Below are 19,050 nucleotides of genomic sequence, written 5' to 3'. Positions count from 1 at the left end.
CATAGTACATTACCCTCAAACTTAGCATAACCATTTTATTTTGTGGGTCATTCTTTTAGGAAGGGTTTGAATGGACAATTATTGCTTGGGGTGTCTTATGCAGTTGTAGCCAGGTGTTGGCTGAATTGCAGTCACTGGACGGTTCTTCTGGGCTGGACCTCCAAGATGACTCATCCACATGGCTGGCAGCTGGGAACTCAGCTCAGGTACTGACGGGAGTTCCTACAGGTGGCCTCTGTAGCATGATTTCCTCAGGCTAGTCAGACTTCTTACATGGTTACTTGCCTCTCTCCAGAGCTAACATCAAAAGACAGTCAGATAGACTCTGCGTTACCTTTTATGGGTTTTTCTGAGTTCGAATTTATCTTGCCTCACTTCAGATCCGGTCTGTTGGTAACAAGTGAATCACTAAGGTCAACCTGGATTTAAGGGAAGGGAACAGACGACCCACGTGTCCATGGGAGGAGTGTCAAAGATTTTGGAAATACATTTTAAAACCACCTCATTCATATTAATTTAAAATGTGATAAGTTCTTGTGTTGACATGAGTATGGCCATATTTGGCCATTCCATTATCCTACAGCCACCAGCACACTAAGAAATATAAAGCTGCTTTCTGTGTGGTGGGAACTGGCCTTTTTCCTGGGAACTGGCTTTTCTCCCATGGAGATAGCTGCAATTTGTAGAAATTTCAAGGTCCTTTGGGCATTGCAGCCTGGGGTAGACTGGCCATCTGTGCCAGGCTGGGATGATAACCAGGGAAAACAATGCATGTACACAACAGCTGGGTTGGGATGATAGCCAGGAGGCTCAGTGCACATATGCCACTGATAACCATTTGTGCACGGGAACATTGAATGCTTGCTCTGTAAATTCTGTAACTGCTTATATAAACTGCTGGAAACTGAGGCCTGGTGGGAGTCTCATCTGTGGAGGGGACGCCCTGTCCAGGACCTCTGAGGATCGGATTCCCGCCCAGCTGCGTCAATTGAAGGGACTCTCCCCGGCAGTGGGGCGTGGATGTTATGAGTAACTGATCTGATGTGTTCTCTTTTCGGTCAACCTGGTATTTCTCTTTCCAGTTGATTTGTGTCATTTCCCTTCAGCCAATGTGGATGTTTTCCCGTTCCAGTCGATCTGACGTTTTACCCTCTCATTGTATGACCTATTCGAATCTGCTGCTATCTCAGTTGACGTGGATGTTTTCCCTTTCCAGTCGAGCTGATGTTTTTCCCTCTTAATATTTGACCTATTCTGATCTCTTTGTGGACTATCGCCTTAACTATCCTCTATATAATAAAATATACCTTCAACCCATTTGTTTGGAGTGGAAAGTTTCTTTTACATCTCCGATCGAATCCCTGAACCTCTCATAACAGTGTTCTGTAGGAAATGTAAAAGGTGCAGTGAGCTAGTATAATTCAGGGTCAGGGAATTCTTTTTAGAGAAGGTGATCTAAAACAGTCTTGAATTATGAACAGGAATTAGTACAGCAGAGGGTTGGAAAAAGAGTTTTCCTGTAATATGTGTAAAATCTGAAATAGGAAAGAGCTCTACATATTAGAGGAAGGCCGGTGTGGCAGGAATTAGTGGGAGAAGGCCAAGAGATGGCATCAGTAGACTAAAATGATGCTGGAGTGGGATCATGCAGGACTTTTTAAGACACTTTAATGACTTGAGCTATGTTATAAATTCAGTGTTAAATCATTAAATGGTTTTAAATACAGAATTGTTTTGTTTGTCTGTGAGAAGAATGATTGGGAGAGGGTAAAGAAAATAAGCAGTAAAAAACAGATAATTAGAATCTCTCCATTGTTAGTCTCTCTCCTTTACTTCCCCTTTTCTTTTACTTTTTAAAAATCACTATTATTACTTGTTGATCCATAAAACTCATAGAATACTAGATACGGGAGAAAAACATAGGGTACATTGAAATCAACTCTATCAAATTACAAAAGTGGAAATAGTAGGCCCAAAAGATTAAAATTTTTTATGAAATTTCCTAGTCTCAGCTGTAGCAGAGATTGGATCAGTGCTGAAGCCTCTTGACTCCTCAGGTCCCATGTCTCATTTTCTTTATATGTTGCTGCCTTTCAGGTTATTGAGTGAAGCCAATATGAATTTCTCAGGGCAAGGATCCAACACTGGCTGTGAGTCTTACATTTGCGGGGAAGAAAACATGGAATTCAAGATTGGTCAGAATCATTATCAGCATTTCTCCTTATTTTCTAATTTATTAATTACTTTTGTCATGGCCTCTTATATCTGGAATGCTGGATCAATGTGGCTATTAAAATTATAGGAATAATTTTACAAATCTGGAAAGTAAAATGTTTCAAGATTTGCTAGAAGCAAAAGTAATGAAAATTAGAGAAAAATTACGATCAGAGAAGGTGGTTCCATCCGGTGAAAGGAGTCAGGACAGCATAATAGAGAAGGGATTGCAAATATAATGGGCTTTCCTATTTGAGGTTTACAGGCACCTCAGAAATCTCACAATGTAAGGATAGCCAAGAGGACCTAAGAAGCCCAATGGATATCTTTTTGTGTGTGTGTGTGAGGAAGATTGGCCCTGGGCTAACATTTGTTGCCAATCTTCCTCTTTTTGCTCAAGGAAGATTGTCCCTGAGCTGAAAGCAGTGCCAGTCTTCCTCTATTTTGTATGTGGGATGCCTCCACAACATGGCTTGATGAGCAGTGTGTAGGTCCGCTCCCAGGATCCAAACCTGCGAACTCTGGGCCGCCAAAGCGGAGCGTGTGAACTCAACCACTACACCACCAGGCCAGCCCCAATATCTTTTAAATAGACTCTATATGTTAGAACAGTTTTAGATTTACACAAAAATTGAGAACATAATACAGAAATAGTACCATATACTCCTTAACCAGTTTGCCCCATTCTTAACATCTTGCAATAGTCTGGTATATTTGTTAAAATCAATGAACCAATATTGATACATTACTAGCAATTAAAGTTGACCCTTTATTCAGATTTCCTTACTGTTTATCTAACATTCTTTTTCTGTTCCAGTATCCCATCCAGGATATCACAGTGCATTAAGTTATCATGTCTACTCAGGCTTCTCTTGTCTGTAACAGTTCATCACTTTTCTTGTTTGTGATGGTCTTGACAGTTTCTAGTAGTACTTGCCAGGTATCTTGGAGAAGGTCCTTCTACTAGAATTTGTCTGGTGTTTTTGTTACGATTAAACTGCAGTTATGGGTTTTGGGGGAGAAGACCTCAGAGAGGAAAGGCCGTTTCCATCACTTCCTATCAAGGGTATATACTATCAACATGACTTCTCGCTGTTGATGCTGACCTTGATCCCCTGGCTACGGCAGTGTTTGTCAAGTTTCTCCACTGTAAAGGCATTATTCTTTCTCCTCCTTTTCATACTGTACTAATTAGAAGGAAGTAACTACGTGCAGCCTAAATTTAAGAAATCAGGAGTGATGTTTCCTCCTTTTGAGGGTGGAATATTTACAAAAATTTTTTGGAATTCTTCTGCATGGGAGATTTGTCTCTTCTTCTTCATTTGTTTATGTATTCAATAATTTATTTGTATCAGTATGGACTGACGGGTATTAACTTTATTCTTTGGGTTATAATACAGTAGAAATTTATCTATTTTGATGCTAAATTATCTCAGCTTTGGCTACTAAGAGCTCCTTCAGTTGACTCCTGTGTTCTTTTGGCATATACCTATTAAGTTTTTCTTTTTTGAACACTGTCTTACTTTTTCATGCTACAAGATGCTCCATGCTCATCTAATATATATCTTGCCTCAGTCCTAGAATGAGATATTTTTCTGAGGATCCCTGGTTCATTTTATTGGAGAATGGTGTTGGAAACCAAGATCTGGGCACTAGCTGTGCTCTTTGCTAATGGAGTGTGGTTGCTTTTAGGTCTTCTCAGCTGACTGAGAAAGAGATGATATACATATGTACTACCATCTGTATATGCACATATCTATAAATATGTATATATGTAAACATCTGTATATTAAATTAAATATGAGTTAATACTGATTTCTTCAACTCTAATTCATACCAAATGGATCATTCTAGCTTCCTCCCCTTGTTTATCTGTAAATTCAAGCTCTAACAGTGAGAAACCTTGCCCCCACAATCAGTCATCCATTTAATTAATTGTTCAGTTCCAGTATACATGTATAGAAGTATCAGAATTACAAAGGCATACCCCACGGAAAACAAGTTTATGGACCAGGTGCTGTTCTTTATGCCTTGGGTCTTACAGATTCCACTCATTTCCAAAGGTACTTAGTTCAGCACATTTCCCCATATCCCTTCAGTAAGGTTGTTTCATATATTTGTAATGTACTTAGATACTCTTGTCACAGTATGCATTCCTTTATGGGATCGCCCAAACTCCTAAATGATTTTTTAAATTTTGCATATATTAAGGTTCATTTTACTGCTATAAATTCTAAGGATTTTGGCAAACGCATAATGCCATGTATTCATCACTGCAGTATCAAAGAGAATAGTTTCACTGTCCTAAAAATTCCTTGTGCTTCACCTTCTCAACCCTCCCTTCGTCTCCTCTTCCCCAAATCCCGGCAACCACTAATCTTTTTAATATTTCTACTGCTTTGCCTTTTTCAGATTGTCATATAATTGGAATCATACAGTATCTAAATGACTTTTCTCATTTATCCATATGCATTTAAGATTCATCTGTGTCTTTTCAATAGCAAATTTCTTTTTATAACCTTTTGCCACTCACTAGTATTCCAGTGTATGTACGTACCACAACTTGTTATCCATTCACCTATTGAAAGGCATCATAGCTGCTTTGTGTTTTTGGTGATTATAAATAAAGCTGTTATAAACATTCATATGCAGGTTTTTGTACAAACATAAGTTTTCAGATTCATGGGGAAAGTATATAGGAGGGTGGTTGCTATATCTAATGGTAAGACTATATTAAGCTCTGTAGTAAACTACCAAACTCTCTCTCAAAATGGCTTCAATTTTGCATTACCACAAAGAGGGAGTTTCTGTTCCATCTTCAACAGCATTTGCTTTGTCTTTTTTTTTTTCACTTTTCTAAGAGGTATGTAGTGGTAACTTATTGCCATTTTCATTTGCAATTCTCAAGTGAAAATTATGTTGAGCATCTCATCTTTTACTGTGCTTGTTTCCCATTTCCATATGTTCTTTGGTTAAGTGACCATTCAGACTTTTTGACCATTTTTAACTGAATTGTTTATTTTTCCAATTTTGTTCTTTTTCAGCAGTGTGTTGGTAATTTTAGGTCTTTTGCCTTTCCATATAAATTTTAAAATATGTTTGTTGATAACTTCACAATAAATTGCTGGTATTTTGGTAGCAATTATAATGAATATATACATCAAGTTGGGTACAACTGACATTTTAAAAATATTGAGTCTTGCAATCTATGAACACAGAATATCTCTCCATTTATTTAAATCTCTTACTTCTTCCATCAGAGTTTATGAATTTGTAAATATAAATCCTGTACTTTTTTTAGACTTATATTTAAGTATTTCCTTGTTTTCTGTGTTAATGTAAATAGTATTTTGTTTTTAATTTCAAATTCCAATTGTTCATTGCTGGTATATATGAAATCAATTGCCTTTTATCTATTAATCTTGCATCCTGTAAACTTACTCTAATTGCTTATTAGTTCCAGTAGTTTGTGGTAATTTTGGGGGGAATTTTCAACATAGACAGTCATGTCATCTGCAAACAAAGACGGTTTATTACTTCTTTCTGGATTTATATGCTGCTTTATTTCCTCTTTTCCTCTTACTGAGATAGCTAGGTCTATTACTGCAATGATTAATAGGAGTGATAAGAATGGACATCCTTGCCTTGAGCTTAAGTAGAAAGCACTCAGTTTCTTACCATTTAGTATGATGCTGGCTGTAGGGTCTTTGTAGATGTTCTTTAGCAAGTTAAAGTAGTTCCCCTCTATTTCTAGTTTACTGAAATTTTTTATTATAAATAGATGTTGCATTTGTCTAATTTTTTTTACATTAATTTATATGATCATACAATTTTTATTTATACTATTGATGTCATGGGTTACTTTAATCAATTTTCAAATTTGAATCATCCTTGCACACCTGGAATGAGTGTCACATTGTTGCTAATATTTTGATGAGGATTTTTGCATCTATGATCATGAGAGATATTCGCTTTAGCTTTCCTTTCCTGTAATGTTTCTATCTAGTTTTGGTATTAGGATAAAGCTGGTCTCATAAAATGAGCTAGGATGTGTTTCCTCTGCTTCTATTTTCTGTAAGACATTGAGGAGTATTGGTATCATTTCTTCCTTAAATATTTGGTAGAATTCCAAAATTCTACCAAATTTTGGTAGATGACCAGTGAAGTCATCCAGGCCTGGTATTTCCTTTTAGAAAGCTATTAATTATTGATTAAATGTTTAAAATAGATATAGGCCCATTCATGTTATCTATTTTTCCTTGTGTGAGTTTTAGTAGTTTTTATCTTTCAGGAAATTTTTCCACTTCATTTAAATTATCAAATTTGTGGCTGTAGAGTTGTTGGTAGTATTCCTTCATTATTCTTTTTATTGTCCACGGGATTGGTAATGATGACTCCTCTTTGATTTCTGATACTGGAAACTTGTGTCTTCTTGCTCTCTCTCTCTCTTTCTCTTTGTCTCTTTCTCTCTCTTCTTGGCTAGTCTGGCTAGATGTTTATCAATTTTACTGATATTTTCAAAGGACTAGTTTTCATTTCATTGATTCTATTTTTTTTCCTGGTTTCAATTTCATTGATTTCTTCTCTAATTTTTATTATTTCTCTTCTGCTGCTGGCTTAGGCTTAATGTACTGTTCTTCTCAGAGTTTCCTAAATGTTGAGGCTTAGATTATTAATTTTAGATATTCCTTCTTTCCTGACATATGCTGCTTTTTCTGCACCCCATAAATTTTGCCAAGTTCTATTTTTATTTTAATTCAATAAAATATGAAATATTTTTAAATATCTCTAGCATCTTCTTCTTTGACCCAGGTGTTATTCAGAAGTGTGTTTTTAAATCTCCAAATACTTGAGTATTTTTCTGCTACTAGTCTGTTATTGATTTCTATTTTAATTTTATTATGGTTTGAAAAATACTTGTTTGATTTATATTCTTTTAAATTTGTTAAGTTCTATTTTATTGCCTAGAATGTGGTCTATATTGGTGAATGTTCCACGTGAATTTGAGAAGAATATGGTTTCTAAAAATGTCACTTATATCAAGTTGATTGGTAGTGCTGTTTGGTTCAGCTACATCTTTACTTATTTTTTGCTTTTTTTGTTCTATCAATTGTTGAAAGAAGGGTGTTGAAGTTTCCAACTATAATAATGATCTGCCCATTTCTCCTTGCAGTTCTATCCGTTCTTGGCTCATGTGCCTTAATATTCTGTTGTTAGTGCATACACTTTAAGGATTACTATGTCTTGTTGGAGAATTGACCCTTTTCTCATTATGTAGTATCCCCTTTTATCCTGATATATTTCCTTGTTAGAAGTGTGCTTTGTTTGAAATTAACAGTCAGTCCAGTTTTCTTTTATTGGTGTTAGTATGGTTTATCCTCCTCCATGCTTTTACTTTGAATGTATCTGTTTCTTTATATTTAAAATGGGTTTCTTGTAGATGGCATACAGTTGGTGTTTTTAAACCATTCACATTTAAAGTAATTATTGATATTGTTGGATTAATATCTATCATAATTGTATTTTTTCTACTTTTTTACACTTATTATTTGATTTTTTAAATTTTTTTTCTGCCTCCTGTGGTTTTAACTGAGTTTTTTGGATGATTCCAACCTCTCCCTCCTCTTAACATATAAATTACAGTTCTTTAAAAAAGTTTTTTAGTCATTGCTCCAGAATTTTCAATATACATTTACAACTAATCTAGGCCCACTTTTAAATAACACTATAGCACATTACACGTAATGCAGGTAACTTATAGCAGAGTATTCCCAATTTCTCCCTCTTATTCCTTACAAAATTGTTGTCATTCATTTCACTTATCCTAAGGGCTATCCAAAACATTGTTACTATTATTACTTTAAACAAACAATTATCTATTAGGTCAATTAAGAATAAGAAAATTAAAAGATTTAATTTTACCTTTATTTATTCTATTTCTGAATCTCTTCCTTTCTTTATATAGATAAATTTTCTGACCACATGATTTTTATTCTCCTAAAAATCTTTGTATAGCATTTCTTATGGAGCAGTTCTGCTGGTAATAAATACTTTGAGTTTTTTTGTTTTGTTGTCCGATAAAGTAATTCTTCTTCACTTTTGAAGGATAATTTCAATGGGTATAGAATGTTATAGAATGGGTAGGGTTTTTTTCTTTCAACATTCTAAATATTTCACTCTATTCTTTTCTTGCTTCCGTGGTCTGACAAGAAGTCTGATGTAGTTCTTTTCTCATTCCTCTATAGGTAAGGCTTGTTTATCTTTGTCTTCGGTTTTCTGCAATTTAAATATGATATGACTAAGTGTCATTTTTTCGGTATATGTACTCCTTGGTGTTTTCTGATATTCCTGGACCTATGGTTTTGTGCATCTTCACTACTTTGGAAAATTCTTGACTTTCAATACTTCAAATATTTATTTTGCTCTCCTCTCTTTCTTCTCCTTTAGGTATTTTTATTATTCATGTTACACTATTTGAAATTGCCCCACAGTTCTTGGACATTCTGTTCTGTTTTTGTTTTGTTTTGTTTTGTTTTCATACTTATTTTGCATTTAATTTTAGTTTGGGAAGTTTCTATTGACACATCTTCCAGGTCATTGATTCTTTCCTCAGCCATTTCCAGTCTAGTGATGAGCCCATCAAAGGCAGACTTCATTTCTGTTACACTGGTTTTGATTTCTGGCATTTCTTTTTGATTCTAACACAGAGTTTCCATCTCTCTCTTTATATTACACAACTGTTTTTTACATGCTGTCTACTTTTTCCATTAGAATCGTATCGGAGTTTGGATCTGATTCTTGCTTTGTCTCTTCAGATTGTTTTATTCTTGCTTTTTTATCATGCTTTGAATATTTTTGTTGTTGTTGTTGAAAGCCAGGCATGATGTGTTGAGTAGAGGGAACTGGGGTAAAAGGCCTATAGTGTTAGGTTTTATGTTAATCTGGCTATGAATTTTGCTTTGTTTAATGTTTGCTATAGGTATAGTTGCCAGAGACTTCAAATTTTTCTATTGTTCTTGTTTTGTCTTTCTTGTTGTCTTTGGGTTTTCCTAAAGACTCTTCCTTAAATAAAGTCTGTACTTTTCAGTTCTTTCAGCTGATATCCACTGTTTTTATACAGATGTCCTGTTTATGTAGTGGTAAAGTATAGTAGAGTGGAAACATTCTATGATCTTATGATTAAATATTGGTAATTTAGTTGACTTTTGTCCATGGACTATAAAGTTCACAAGTACTTTTTAGCTCTCCCCTTTCCCCTCAGGTGATAAAGGAAAACTAGAGATTGTTAGAGTCTTGTAAATCTTCTTCCTTTCAGTAAACTAAGGCTTTGATAAAGTCTTTCCCTTGGGGACTATGCCTTTGTTATGGAAAACACTCTGGGATTATTTGTAAATTGATAATTTTCTCCTCCCCTGCCAAAGCCTGAAGGGATTATTCTTGACTCTTAGAGTTGAGATCGTTGTGGAATTACTGGAGGTAAAACCCATGAAAGTATTAGGACCCCCTAATACTATGGTCCCTAGGAATTTCTCAACTCTCATTGTAGTCCACACCTAGCCTCCAGCAGTTCCTCATAGTTACTACTAACTTCTTCTTATTAGTTTATGGTTCCAGTGGCTTCTGCTCCTAGTATGCAGATATCAGCTTTGATTCTCTATATTCACCTGTCTCTCCAGATTTCAGTATAATTCCTTGCCCTACAACCTTAATCCTCTAACAGTTCCAAAAAAAGGCACTGATTTTCAAATTTTTCAGCATTTTTTTGGTGTGTGGTGAGGCTAAGATTGATGACCTCCAAGTCCTTTCCATATTGGAACTGATATTGAAATTCTCAAATGAATAATTTTTAAACAAAATATTTAGCATGGCACACACCATGCACATCTCCCCAATCTTACTTAAAACTATTTGATCATTACTTATTTTTCTTGAGGTAGGGACACAAATTATCAAAGGTTCTATATAAACTGGCCTAACTGTACTACTTCATCTCACACCACTCTCCCTTACTTTCAATGCTATGGCCACTCAGATCTTTCACTTCCTTATTCATGCCATGCTTCCATGACTCAGCACTTTTGCAAGTGCTGGGTCCTCACCTTCCTGGGATGTTCTTTCTCTCTCGCATACACATACACACACACACAGTTGACTATATTTTCATACTGTTTCCAGCCTCAAACTAAGAGCTTTGCACAGAGTAGGTGTTCAATTTATGTGTAATGACTGAATGAAAGGCACTTACAACATGGAATATTTATAACAGCATAGAGATGGGAGGTGCTCAATTGTATAAGTCATGCCTTTTTTTTCCTTTTGATATTTGAGATAGTTATCAGTATGCTGTTCCTAGGAGGTTTTCAAAATATATTCGTTGAATAAATTATTTTATTGTCTATATATATGTCAAAATTGTCTTGATTGCCTACTCTGAGCCAAGCATTATACTAGAGATTTTACCTTCATTATCTCATTTATGACTCAGGCACTATAAACAGGTATTAACTACATTTTATGGATAATAAAACTGGGTTCAAGAGGTTAAATAAATTGCCCAAGGTAACAGTGCTAGTAAAAAGGTATTAGAATTTGTGTCTAATAATTTTAGCTACCTTTTATTGAGTACTGGCTGCCTTGTATTACAGTAAATCTTGTATATGTCAATGCCCTCCACCACATATGAAAACTGTCAGATTAGGAAATAGGCCTTACACATATTTGGATCTACACCTCCCCTCTAAGCAAGTGCAACTCAATAGTTTCAGTATCAATCATGTGGCATAAATGTTCCCAATTTTTGTTATAATTTATTCATTCTATAGATAGTTATTGAGCTCCTACTATATGTCAGACACTTTATCCAGCACTAGGAAAATGGTAACAACTAAAATGATATAGTTCCTAATCTCATGGAGCCTATAATTATTAGAGAGAGGCAAAAATCAAATTCCTATTAAAACAACCCTAGAAAACACATCTTTAGAATACAAAAAGAATGAAAAAAAACTATAAATAGAATAATCATTACAAAATGAAAACATCAATACCATTCTTTAATGTATTGTTATTTTTTAATTTCAACTTTTTTCATTTTCATGAATCTAACAAGATACTATCAGTAGGACGACTAAAATACAGTAGGAACGGGGCTCAGTTGTACAGGGAGATCTCTGAGATATTTCTAAAATAAATCAGTCATCAATTGAATTAGCAGCAAAATCCCAAGGGGCTTTGAAAGTCACAGATATCTGAGACGGACACCAGATCTACCTTTGTCATTTCAAAAGCCAAATTTGAGGTGGCTTGGGCTTTGTGTTTTTGCATTTTTATAAAACCTGCAATGAGAATGCAGAGGCACAAATGACTGATTACTTACTAACACAGTCCAAGATTCTTTATCCAGAGCTCCAAGTGTCCAAGCATAACCTAGGATATAAAAGATGCAGACAAACAGATTTACAGTTATTTGGGAAATTCTTTATATTCCTAAAGTCAAGAGATTTCACATGGGAGAGTAATTTGACCTCTCAAACTCATCTCAAAACAGCACATTTGGTACAAATATGTATGAAACAAGGAAACTATGTCTCCACAAGGTATAAAAGGAAGTGAGGATTTAAGTAGCTCTTTTCAGGAGTCCTATATTCTGTAAGAAATGCTTATGAAGATTTCGATTGTTCAAATTTTAACAAGCTCAGCTCAGCAGGAATCTAAGTCCCTGTGAGATTAATAAAGGGCTGGAGAAGGGAAGTAGATGGGATACAAATGAGGTGGCAGACTAGCAGTTATAACCTGAATGAATAACTGGGTCAGCGAGTGAAGTAAAAGGAAATTTCTCATGCACATGTGGGGGCCATTCAACCTTTTAATTTAAGATCTCTACAGTCAAGTGAAATTGGGAAGAAACATAGTGAATTAAGGAATACAATATGTTTGCATAATTTATTCATTTATTACATGGAATTTGTATAACTTTGTTGCGTTAACAACTATCATGAGCAAATCATGTAGCTATTATCACATAGCTATGCTCTAATTTCTGGTGGCTATTATCATTACTCCTTTGGGAATGAATCTATATATAACATTGAGAGAACTTATCTATCTGTTCAGCTGTTCTACTGTTCACAATTCTACCTAGTGTGCAGGTTTTTATATGGTTCCAATGAAACTAAATGAGAACCCTTGGAAACAGAATGTGCGGGATAGCACTTGCTCTCTCTCTCTTACTTTTTCTCTTTACTTCCTTCCCTTTTTCTCTCATATTCATTTCTCTAAATTGTAAGATAATCTTCTTGGTTAGTCGATTTTGAAGAATGCATGGGAAATTAATATTCTGAGCACATAGTGATTCCCTGGTGATTTTCTATCTAATTTTGAAAAGTGCTTTAAACACATCAGATTAAGAAAGCATTATTTAACAAATGACTACCTTAGGTCATCCATTAATTCATTTACTGACTTATTTATTTAGTCTTTCATTCAACAATCATTTATTATCTACCACTTTCCAAGAACTTCACTATGTAGAAGGGCATTATTTCTTTCACTAATTCTATGAGTAGTCATCAGTCACTCACAAAATAGTTGAAAAATGTTTCCCAAACATTCTTAATAATACATACTTAGTATATTCTAAATTGAGAATTATGTTGGCTTTCATCTTCCAATTAATGGGAGGTAATTCAGAGAGGAAGTGAGTAATATAATTTAATGCAGAGAAAATCATATTTGTGTCAATAAAACCAGACCAATTATTAATCATTTACCTAATCACATTATATTCCCCTATTCTACTAAGGGTTTTCTATGTTTCTATGAATTATTCTTCACTTTTTTTACACAAAATCTTTCCTGTATTATGATTTCAAAAATTATACGGTATAAGAAGGATCATTTAGTTTAGCGGAAAGAGAAGTGAACTTAGTTCCAATACTATGATCTGATCTAAATCAAATCCCCTCTGTTACCTCAGCTTTCTAGCTGGTTAAACTAAAGGACAAAGTCTATGATACTTCTATGGTTCCTTTCAGAACTAAACTTCCATAATTTTAAGGACAAACTAACTTAAAGAGTATTCAGATATTGAACATTCGCTCCCCCACTCAACTGTATATCGTTATGGATTCACAGGGAGCTTTAGCAAACTTAATTTTCAGTAATCTTCCATCTTAGTCTCTGAAATAAAAGCAATTATAGTTGAAAACGTGTAATCATTGAAGCTTTTAAGATTCACTTGTAGCAAAGTGAAACACTTGTCCCATTCTTTAATCAGCAAACTTAGTTAATAGGCTCTAATGCCACATGCAAATGCAAAGAAAAGAATACATATTTCAATTAATACTTCGATAAATACTAGATACACACTCAACAATCAAATGCTCAAAGAAAGCACTATGGACTCAGAAGATGGAGAGTAAGAGGAAGTTCCTGGATAGTGGAGATACTACTTCAGAAGCCCTTTAAATACTGTACGAAGCATGTTTTTTATGTGTGTTTTAATTATGTGGTGCCTTGGTTTTCTGGAACCAGACCAAATGATTATACCTGGCATTTATAAAGTATTTACAGATTTTAAAGTACTTTTATCTGCATAATCTTATTTAATTTGCTTTCCATGCTTCAAAGTAGTAAAAAATTTCTTTTTTTTTAGTAGTAGTAACCCATATTTCTTGAGCAGTTTTAGTTATTATAACATGCTTATTTTATATTAAAGTCACAAAACTTATTGCAAGGGTAGCAATAGCATAGTCATTTCACTGATGAGGAAACTGAGATGTTGAAGAGTTAAATTCCTTGTTCAAAAATGCACTTAGTAGGAGATACAGTCAAAAATCAAACCTACCCTCTGAGTATGCTTAATAACCACATTTATCTTATCATAGCTCAAAAAAATAAAAAAAATAAAAAGGAAAAGATCTCAGATCCCACTTAAGTAATCCACTAGTATTCTCCATCCTTTCTGCCTAACATAATGGCTGTTGTTCTTCAGAAGCCGGATACTTAATCTAAAAACTAATCCTAAGCATGCCCACCTTCCTCCTTTTCATTAACCAAACTAGCTTCCAAGCCAAGTTTTTTTTGAGACTAGAGTTTCTCCTTTACTAATAAATAAACAAGTTCTTTCAGATTCATACTCAACAAATATATCTATTCTAATTAAAATGTCTACCTTTCCCTTCTAGCACTTACAAGCGAATAGAATGATTGGAACATCAAGTTGGTCCTTTGAGACAGATTCTGTAACACCTTTCGTGATATAAACTTGGAAATCACAACTGCTTACCTGAGAGCTCAGGCTCTTGTGGTTCATTTAGCTCTGTAAGTACCTGCAGTTTCAGAAGCCAAGTTTCCCATTCGAATACCAGTTCCAGGAGAACTGTTTGGTTTATTCACTGTTGTATCACCAAGCACCAGTACTTAGAACTGTGCTTGCCCCAGAGCAGGTGCTTAATAAATATTTGTTGAATGAATTAATAAATAGATGTATTTTTTTGTGTGTGTGTGAGGAAGATTAGCCCTGAGCTAACATCTGATGCCAATCCTCCTCTATTTTTGCTGAGGAAGACTAGCCCTGCGCTAACATCCTTGCCTATCTTCCTCCACTTTTTATGGGACGCCACCACAGCATGGCTTGACAAGCGGTGCGTCAACGTGTGCCTAGGATTCGAACCTGCGAACCCTGGGCTGCTGCAGCTGAGTGCGCTCACTTAACCGCTGTGCCACCAGGCCCGCCCTAAATAGATGTGTTTTAAACAGTCTTCATTCCCATCATCCATTTCCTAATTTTAAAAAAGTAGTATAGGGCCGGCCTCGTGGCTTAGCGGTTGAGTGAGCGCGCTCCGCTGCTGGTGGCCAGCGTTCGGATCCCGGGCACGCACCGACGCACTGCTTCTCCAGCCATGCTGAGGCCGTGTCCCACATACAGCAACTAGAAGGATGTGCAGCTATGACATACAGCTATCTACTGGGGCTTTGGGGGAAAAATAAATAAATAAAATCTTTAAAAAAAAAAAAAGTAGTATAAACCCCAAATGGGACAAATTTACCTGTCCCATAAAAGCCTCTGTTACAGGTCCTTATGTATAAACCTGAGATTCTCCAATTCTCTTCAATAACAAATGAATAATGAGTATCCATTTCCTAAAATAGCCACAGCAGGATTCAGCGCCTCATTACATCAGCTTCTCAGGTTTGGAAGTATATGCAGAGTTGACAATGGCAGGAAAGGCTCTGCTTGCTTGAGTCAGTAGATTCCTATAGTTTCAAGAGCCTCTGCTACATGACTTCTACACTGACAAACTAAGAAAACTGGGTGAATAATGAGTTTTGCTGATTACTATTTTATTTGATTTGCTGCAATTTCCGGATAAAGTAAGAGATTGTTTTCTATAATATGCTAGAAGATTCTATTCCTAGATGAGTTTTAGATGGTCTTAGAGAAAACAGATTACTAAGGTAATGAAAAATATTGAAAAAGGATTCATGGACCAGAAGTGTGGTTTAATTTCCATTTAACAAAGCTTTGTGTAACTGCTAAATTTCTATTGTGACTGTTTCTTCTTATTAAGTCCTAAGCAATTCTGACCTTTTATTTTTATATGGGACATGCAAAATTAGTCCCTTTTCTTCACCAGAAGAATGAAATTTGTTAAGACAACATTAGCTGCTTTAACAAACTAACTTCCAAATGTCTCAAAATAGAAAGAAGTTTATTTTTGCTCACATTAAGACCAAAAATAGAGATGGTTCCTGCTCTGCTGTGTCATTCTCCTCTAAGTGAGGAGTCAGAGACACAGGTTTATTTTATCTTAAAACTTCCATAATGGCCATATTTATAAATATTAATTCAGGAAAAATCATTGAGAATTAGGGACAGGATGTTGTAATGAGCCCAGTCCGCCGGAATGGATAATGTACACTACTTTTGCTCATATTTCATTGGCTATAATTTAGACATATGGCCACAACTAACATCAAAGAATGCTGAAAAATGTAGCCCTGCTGTATTTCCAGGTGGAAAAACAAATTATTTTGTAGAAGAGTTAGCCAGTCTAGTCAGCTATATAAGGAATGTTTATTTTATATTTTACACTTTCAGCATAATCTTGACTGTTTTCTTGTCTTCCAAACTTCTCTTCTTCTCTTCCCCTACCCCTGGCTCTCTTCTTTTTTCATTCCTTTATTCACTGAGACAATTAACAAATATCTTGCCACCAAATTTCTACTGAATTAGTGGCAGCCCCACAACTTCCATGTAGGAAAGATAGGGGCATCGGCTTAGTTGGAAGAGAGACCTGGGGATTTTCTAGAAGTCTCAGATATTATTTTTTTTATTCTCAATTATGTCTTTTTTTGTTTTACTATTTGCTATTTACTCAATTATGTTTGTTAGATTACACTTTTATTTGAAGGGGATTGGAGAACTGATGAACTTGATGGCAGTTTTGGAGGTTAAAAATTGTGCTCTTTTTTCCTCAGTTTCCCAGTGAGACCTGGTGTTAGGATCAGGAGCTTCTGTGCCATTTTAGTTGCATTATGGTTTTCAGAGTCTCTCTGTCTGTAGCAAGGTTTTCTTTATTTTGGGGTCATTAAGCCATATTGCCTTTTATTGCTGTCAGCATTTGGTACATATTTAAGATCTAGAGTATGAAATATGAAATAAATTGATCTGTTTATTGCTTCTATATACTTATTGCATGCCGCAAAGCATGTTCATTTTATTTCAGGGAAGCTGCTAGATATTTGCCAAGCTTTTGAATAAGTGTTCATTTCAATAAGGTTTGTATAAAAGGAGAATATTCTATCTTTATTTTTAATGTGCTCATAAAAAGATAAATACCTAGCTAGCTACGATTTTGAATGTTATTCAGAAAGATACATGGTAAAAAATGTTCATAACTGGGGCCGGCCCGGTGGGTATGGTGGTTAAGTTTGCAGGTTCTGCCTCTGTGGCCCAGGGTCCACAGGTTTGGATCCCAGGCACGCACCAATGCACTGCTTATCAACCCATGCTGTAGCAGTGTCCCATATAAAGCAGAGGAAGATGGGCATGGATGTTAGCCGGGGCCAATCTTCCTCAGCAAAAAGAGGAGGATTGGCATCCCATGTTAGCTCAGGGCTAATCTTCCTCACACACAGACAAAAGAGTTCATAACTAGTTATGATGATATTCTAAAAATTAAAAAGGCATCTAATAGTTGTACATATGTCACATATCCCACAAATCAAACATTATCTTTATCTGATAGGCACTATGACTTTAAGGTTACAGTGACTTTAAGTTACTAGTGACAAACGATACAGTCACAGTTCAACATAGAAGAACAATTATTTCCCTGAATAACAGATCAAATATGAGCTACCTTATTTTGAATATATAGTTGGAAACTACTATCTAATGAATTAATGACTGATATTATTTCAAGACACTATTTTAGACACTAAGGGAAATATGGAGAAGTATGTAAAATCATTCATTTCCCCAAATATCTTCAGTATGGTTACAAATATATGCTATATACACCAAAACAAAACAAAACACACAGTTAAACTAATAATGTATTCTAAGAGCCATATTCATCAAATAGGTTGTCCAAAGAATGAGGATACATAAACGGATTTGGAAGGATCAGGAGAGTCTTTAGACAACTAAAAAAAATAAACTTATCTGAGTCTTGAAGGATAACTAGGATATTAGACAAGGTTCTTTAGAGCAACAGAAGCAATAGGATTTACATATAGAAAAAGTTTATTATAAGGGATTGGCTCATGCAATTATGGAGGCTGAGGGGTCCCGGATCTGTTGTCTGTAAGCTGTAGACCCAGGAGAGCTGGTGGTGTAATTCCGTCTGAATCCAAAGGCCTGAGAACCGGGAGCACAAAGGTGGGAGAAGGCTGATGCCTTAGCTAAAGTAATCAGGAGGAAGGGGCGAATTCCTTTTTCCTCTGCCTTTTGTTCTATTTAGGTACTCCATGGCCGGTCAAGTTGACACATAAAATTAACCACAACTAGTGATTGGTTTAGCAGAGCAAACAGATGAATGTATCTTAGATGAGGGGTAAAATGTGAGTAAAAAGGCAGCTCTGTGAAGGCTTTAAGTAAGTTTGGAGGATGTATTATTCTAGATTGTTTTGGTCACAAATAACAAACAACAAACTAGCATAAGCAAAGCGGAGAATTGCTTGACATAAGAATTCTGAGGCACTGCTGAATCTGGGGACTCAAATATGGTCAGGACTCTGTCTATATTTCCACTGCTGGGCTCTGAGTCTTTCTATATACTGATTTAATTCTCAGATAGACTCTGTCTGAACAGCAGAAAATATGACTGCCGTCAGTCCCAAGTCTAGATTTCCCTTATAGAGAATCTCCATGTATAAAAACTTAGAAAAGACCAATGTACTCTTCTTGAAAGTACATGTACTAATCATTTCTTGTGACATAACACATTACCCCCAAATTTAGTGGCTTAAAACAACAACTCTTTATTTTCTCACAGTTGCTCTGGATTAGGAATCCCGCAGCACACCTTACATAGGCATCTCTGGTTCAGGCCTCTCACAAGCTGCAGTCAAGGTGTCAACAGGGCCTGAAGTCATCTCAAGGCTTGAGTAATGGAAGATCTACCTCCAGCTCACTCACATGGCTCACTCATAAGTCCTCACTTACAATCTCGGTGGGAGACATTAGTTCCTTGCCACAGGGGTCTCTCTATAGGATTATTCATAACATGATGGTTTGCTTCCTCCAGAGCAAGGGGAGAGAAAGAGAGAGATAGAGAAACAGAGAGAGAGAGAGAGACCAAGACAGAAATCATAGTTCTTTTGTAACTT

This window comes from Diceros bicornis, chromosome 6 (genome assembly GCF_020826845.1).
Source record: "Diceros bicornis minor isolate mBicDic1 chromosome 6, mDicBic1.mat.cur, whole genome shotgun sequence".
In the NCBI taxonomy this organism is placed as follows: Eukaryota; Metazoa; Chordata; class Mammalia; order Perissodactyla; family Rhinocerotidae; genus Diceros; species Diceros bicornis.
This window is presented reverse-complemented; position numbering follows the sequence as displayed.